Below are 5951 nucleotides of genomic sequence, written 5' to 3' on the forward strand. Positions count from 1 at the left end.
CCTTTTACCATGTGATCAGCTGTGTCCAATGACACAGCAGATCACAAAATAAATACAGTTGACAGTTGACGCTGTCATAGCGTGTGGAAAGTACTGCTTTTAACCAGAAAATGTCACAGAGGACACCTGCACTGATGATCAGGGCACTGATCATCAGTGCCCTGATCATGAGTGTCGCCCAGCATTGCCACCCATAAGTGCTGCCTGTCAGTGCCCATCATTGCTGCAGGTCAATGCAGCATCATCAGTGCTTCCTCATCAGTGCAGCCTATTAGTGCCCATCAGTGCAGCCTCATCAATGCATATCAGTGAAGGAGAAAAATTACCTGTTTGCAAAATTTTATAATAGAAACAAACTTTTTTTTTTTTTGCTCTTTTTAGTTTATAGTGCAAAAAATAAAAACCCCAGTGGAGAATAAATACCACCAAAAGAAAGCTCTATTTGTCATTCAAAGTGCAACAGCGCTGAAAGCTGAAAATTGTCCTGGGCAGGAAGGGGGTAAAAGTTCCTGGTAGCCAAGTGGTTAATTTTGGTACTGTGGCATCTTGTGGCACTTATTTTTGCTAATTAAAAGTAATATAGCAGTTTCATGTTTTGTTGATTTAATATTTTCTACTGTTTTTAAAAATATTTTTTTTTGGAGGGGGGGGGGGGGGGCGCCTAGGGTGCAAAATAGTCTAGCACCGGTCTGTCAACTTGTGAATGAACAGATTTATGATGTGTCTGATTTTGCAAAAAAAAAAATATATATATATATATAATATATTGCTGAAACAGTTTGTCTTGACCTGTGCTGATTGACATTTGTTTTAAGGCACCTCTGGCTTTTTGCCCTTTTGATAATGTTTACATACCCTTTGGCAATATAAATGTATGACATGCTAAATTACTGCTTTTTTTTGTGTTTTATTTTTTTTTTTATCGTAAAAGGTACAATATGTTGGTTATCTTCTTACATGCCATATTAAAAACTATCCACCGCAATTGAACACTATTTGGAAAAAATGTCTGCTTAAGGGCTTTTGCAAACAGGCAGCAGAGACCATTCAATGTAATTGGTGGCACATTTCCTCCACCCAGGCAGCCCAGATGCAGTGTACAGCCTCCCATTGACATTAATGGCTGTGTGCTGCTGTACTCGTGTATACGGCGGTGCTATTGTAAACATGAGTACAGTGAATGGGCATATGACAAATTAGAAAAAATAGCTGCACCGCAATGGCATAACACTGGCAATTACACTGAACACGCTCAGAGCCCATGTGCAAAGGCCCTTATTCATAATGCCTTTCATATAGTATTTTTTCTTTTCTGGCAACTGCAGGAATTGAACATGAAAAGAAATAAAACCCCACTTCCTGCATACAAGATAAACCAAAAAGAGCAGTTTCTTTGGGGCCCTTTTACTATCTACAGAGGAACAAGTCAGGGGTTGTCCCCTGTCACTTATCCCTTTTGCCCTTTCATTAGAGCCATTAGCAATGTTACTGTGAAAATGTAAAAGGTTTGACAGAATCATTAGAAGACTTTGAATACAGATGACACCCTGCCCCTCCTTTTTACCTGTCTGAACCCAGTCCCCGTTGGATTGGACAATAGTGTGGCCTGCCTGGAAAGTGACCTTCAGGTACCAGACTCAGCTTTTGGCATTTGAGACTTTTGGAATAACAGTATACAGTGATCTGGAAGAGTGTTTTACAGGTTCAGATCCATGGTACTGCCGCTGATGTCATCTTGCAGTCTCTGAAGACTCTGTTGTCAGTAGGTTTGTTAGCCAAGCATCAGGAACTACTTTATCAGAACAGTTGGGTGACTTTTTTTTAACCCCTTTCTTCCCTTGGTGTACACTGAAAGGGTTAACTGAGGAATGAACTGCTGCACCACTGGCTGGAATGTCATACATACTCTGTTCCCACTGTTCATATTCCTGCGACAGAATGATGGATCTGTGTGGGCTGAGCCGTGAGAGGGTCAAGGGCAGAAGAAGAACATGTTAACACCCTAAATTTGGATGTAAAATGCTCTTAAAAGGTAAACTTATCCTTTAACTCTTTTATGCCAATTGGTCATGGAAGCATAGATGTCCAGACCAAAATTAGTATTCTGACAAATGTGCCTACCTAAAAACGTTTGTTAATTTTTAAGGACATATAAGACTTATTTGGTATACTGTTTCAATAAATACCCCACTTGTGTGCCTACCTAAAAACGTTTATGTTGATTTTTAAGGACATATAAGACATATTTGGTATACTGTTTAAATAAATACCCCACTTATAGTATAGGCTACGAATACTGTATGTGCACGTTTATTTTTTAATACTATAATTGTAAATGACAGGTACGATATCAAACAGAGGCACACTGCCATCTTAAGGCTGAGAAGCTTTATTTTGTGAATGAACCTATATCTTATATGTGGTCACCATGAATGTCAGTCATAGTGATCGCATGAACAGGACCAAGCTCATTTGTTCCTAACCCTGTCACTGAAAGTGCACTCTGATAGCTTGGAGCAAAAATGTGTGTCAATAAAAGAACATGGATTAAAGTTCTTTTGGCACAAAGTACAGTCTTTTGGAGCTTGAGAGGTCTCCTCTGCTCTATAGCCAATAAGAAGTGTTCAGATCACCCAGTCAGCAAAATGGACACCTAAAGAAGGACCCTCCTCTTCTGCAGTAAAGAAGATCACAAACGTAGAACTCAGCATATCAAGTGATCACATATTTAGGTAAGTAAAAGGCATCTAAAGTATGCTCTTTTGAGGTAACAACAATTAGTTAAGGAGGGGAGTGGGGGCAAATAGAGGAGGGTTACTGTTATGAGTTCCACCTTAATTTTCCTGTCCTTGACAGAGAACAGGATGTGAGAGGCAATCTTTCCAAAGTAATCTGCAATTGCCCCTTAGACAGTTACATAGTTAGTCTGGCTGAGAAAAGACAAAAGTCCATCCAGTTCAACCAAAAACAAAAAAAAGTTATCCTATACCCACAGTTGATCCACAGGAAGGCAAAAAATACCAGCAAAGCATGATCCAATTTACTCCAGGGAAATAAGTTCCTTCCTCATCCCCCGAGAGGCAATCAGATATTCTCTGGATCAACTTTACCTATAAATGTTAGTATCCAGTTGTATTATGTGTATCTAGGAAAGAATCCAGGCCTTTTTTTAAAGATATCCACTGAGCTGCCCAGAACCAACTCTTGAGGGAGTCTGATCCACATTTTCACAGCTCTCACTGTGAAGAAACCTTTCCATGTTTGGAGATTAAATTTCTTTTCCTCCAGACGTAAAGAGTGCCCCCTTGTCCTCTGTGATGACCTCAGGGTGAATAGCTCTACACCGAGTTCACTATATGAACCACTGATGTATTTATACATGTTGATCATAAACCCTCTTAGTCTCCTCTTCTCAAGAGAGAATAAATTCAGTTCCTCTAATCTTTCCTCATAGCTGATCTCCTCCATGGGGCAGCACAGTAGCTAAATGGTTAGCACTTCCGCCTGGCAGTACTAGGGTCGTTGGTTCGAATCCCAGCCACAGCACCACCTGCCTGGTGTTTGCATGTTCTCCCTGTGCCTGCGTGGGTTTCCTCCGGGTACTCCGGTTTCCTCCCACACTCCAAAGACATGCTGGTAGGTTAATTGGGTCCTGTCTAAATTGGCCCTAGTATGTGTACGTATGAATGTGAGTTAGGGACCTTAGATTGTACACCCCTTGAGGGTTAGGGACTGATGTGAATGTACAATATATATATGTAAAAGCACTGCATAAATTGACGGCGCTATATAAGCACCTGAAATAAATAAATAAATGCCTCGTATCAGTTTGGTTGCCCTTCTCTGTACTTTCTCCAGTTCCCCAATGTTTTTTGTGAATTGGTGCACAAAACTGAACTGCATATTCCAGATGAGGTGTTACTAATGATTTGTACAGGGGTAATATGATATCTCTCTCTGGGGTCTATACCTCTTTTAATACAAGAGAGGATTTTGCTCCCTTTAGAGACCACAGTTTGGCATTGCATGCCATTATTAAGCTTGTGATCTACCAGAACCAAGGGATTGAAAGATTCCCCCTTCTGCTGGTGGCAACTATAACATTCTGGCCTTTCTATTGGCAGTTGTCACAAAGACAAATAACAGAATTGCCATAATACAAAAATGCAGGAAATCATTCTGCATTAAAATAAACCAGAAGAGACAAATACAAAGCTACTTACTCCGTGCTGCAAAATAACAAATCACAATAAAACTCCTCAATTTACATAAGAATAGTGTATCACTACAGCCACAATATATTATTAATCCAAGTGATTGTATACCAAATCCCACAAGAAGTGGAGCGCTGTAATAATCAAAATAGTGAAAATAGTTAATAAAATCCAATAACATGAAAAAGAAATAAACTATTATTTAAACACCCAGTGCTTAAGTGAAAAATAGAATAATAGCCCAATATACAGTTGTGCTCAAAAGTTTGCATATCCTGGCAGAAATCATGAAATTTTGGCATTGATATTGAAAATATGACTGATCATGCCAATAACTCTTTTATTTAAGGATAGTGGTCATATGAAAACATTTATTATCACATAGTTGTTTGGCTCCTTTTTAAACCATAATGATAACAGAAATCACCCAAATGGCCACGATCAAAAGTTTACATCCCCTGGAATGTTTGGCCTTGGTACAGACACACAAGGTGACACACACGGGTTAAAATGGCAGTCAAAGGTTAATTTCCCACATCTGTGGCTTTTTAAATTGCATTTAGTGTCTGTGTATAAATAGTCAATGAGTTTGTTAGCTCTCTCATGGATGCACTGAGCAGGCTAGATACTGAATCATGGGGAGCAGAAAAGAACTGTCAAAAAACCTGCGTAACAAGGTAATGAAACTTTATAAAGATGGGAAAAAGAATATAAAAAGATATCCAAAGCCTTGAATATGCCAGTCAGTACTGTTCAATCACTCATTAAGAAGTGGAAAATTCAGGGATCTCTTGATACCAAGCCAAGGCCAGGTAGTTCAAGAAAGATTGCAGCCACAACTGCTAGAAAAATTGTTTGGGATATAAAGAAAAACCCACAGGTAACTTAAGGAGAAATACAGGCTGCTCTGGAAAAAGATGGTGTGGTTGTATCAAGTAGCACAATACGACGATACTTGAACAAAAATGAGCTGCATGGATAGATTTGCTCAAAAGAAGCCTAAAGGCTTTCCATTGGTGCATTAAAGGCATCTTTCCAGCAACTTGACCATGCAGCTCATTTTTGTTCAAGTATCATTATATTGTGCTCCTTGAAACAAGCACACCATCTTTGTTCCGCTCATGCATGTACAGTGCGCACCTGGCTGTGAAGCTGCAAGCTGGGTACCCCTAGTGAAGATGCCAGGGAGAGAGGACACAAACGGAAAACAGCTGGGCCAAGCACAGCACTGGATCCTGGGACTGGCGAGTGTGTGTTTATTAAAAGTCAGCAGCTACAGTTTTTGTAGCTGCTGACTTTTAATTTTTACACAGGAGCCTGGACCTTCACTTTAAGACTTTCTCTAAGAGATGCAGTTTGTTTTTATTTCACTGAACTTTTGAATTTGGACTATTATCTTCTAGTTTATTTCTTTTTCATGTTATTGGATTTTAAGTAATTTCACTATCTTAATGTTCACAGTGCTACCTTTTTTTGGATTTTGGTATAGAACCATAAGGGCCATTACTTTTCTGTGTCTGTATTACGTTTTGTGATACACTGGTAGCATTAAAGCCTGACAGATTTGGGCAGTAATTTGTGTGTGCTCCAGCAGCTTCTGTGTGCTGCTGTGATTGAGAACATAGAGACTGTGTGAAACCCACTAAATTTCTGTGAAGCAGATACAGTTGTGCTCAAAAGTTTGCATACCGGTGGAGAATTGGTAATATTATGTAATATTTTTAAAGAAAACATGAG

The sequence above is a fragment of the Staurois parvus genome, unplaced genomic scaffold (genome assembly GCF_062004578.1).
Source record: "Staurois parvus isolate SC_StPar_1 unplaced genomic scaffold, SC_StPar_1.0 ptg000133l, whole genome shotgun sequence".
Classification (NCBI taxonomy): Eukaryota; Metazoa; Chordata; class Amphibia; order Anura; family Ranidae; genus Staurois; species Staurois parvus.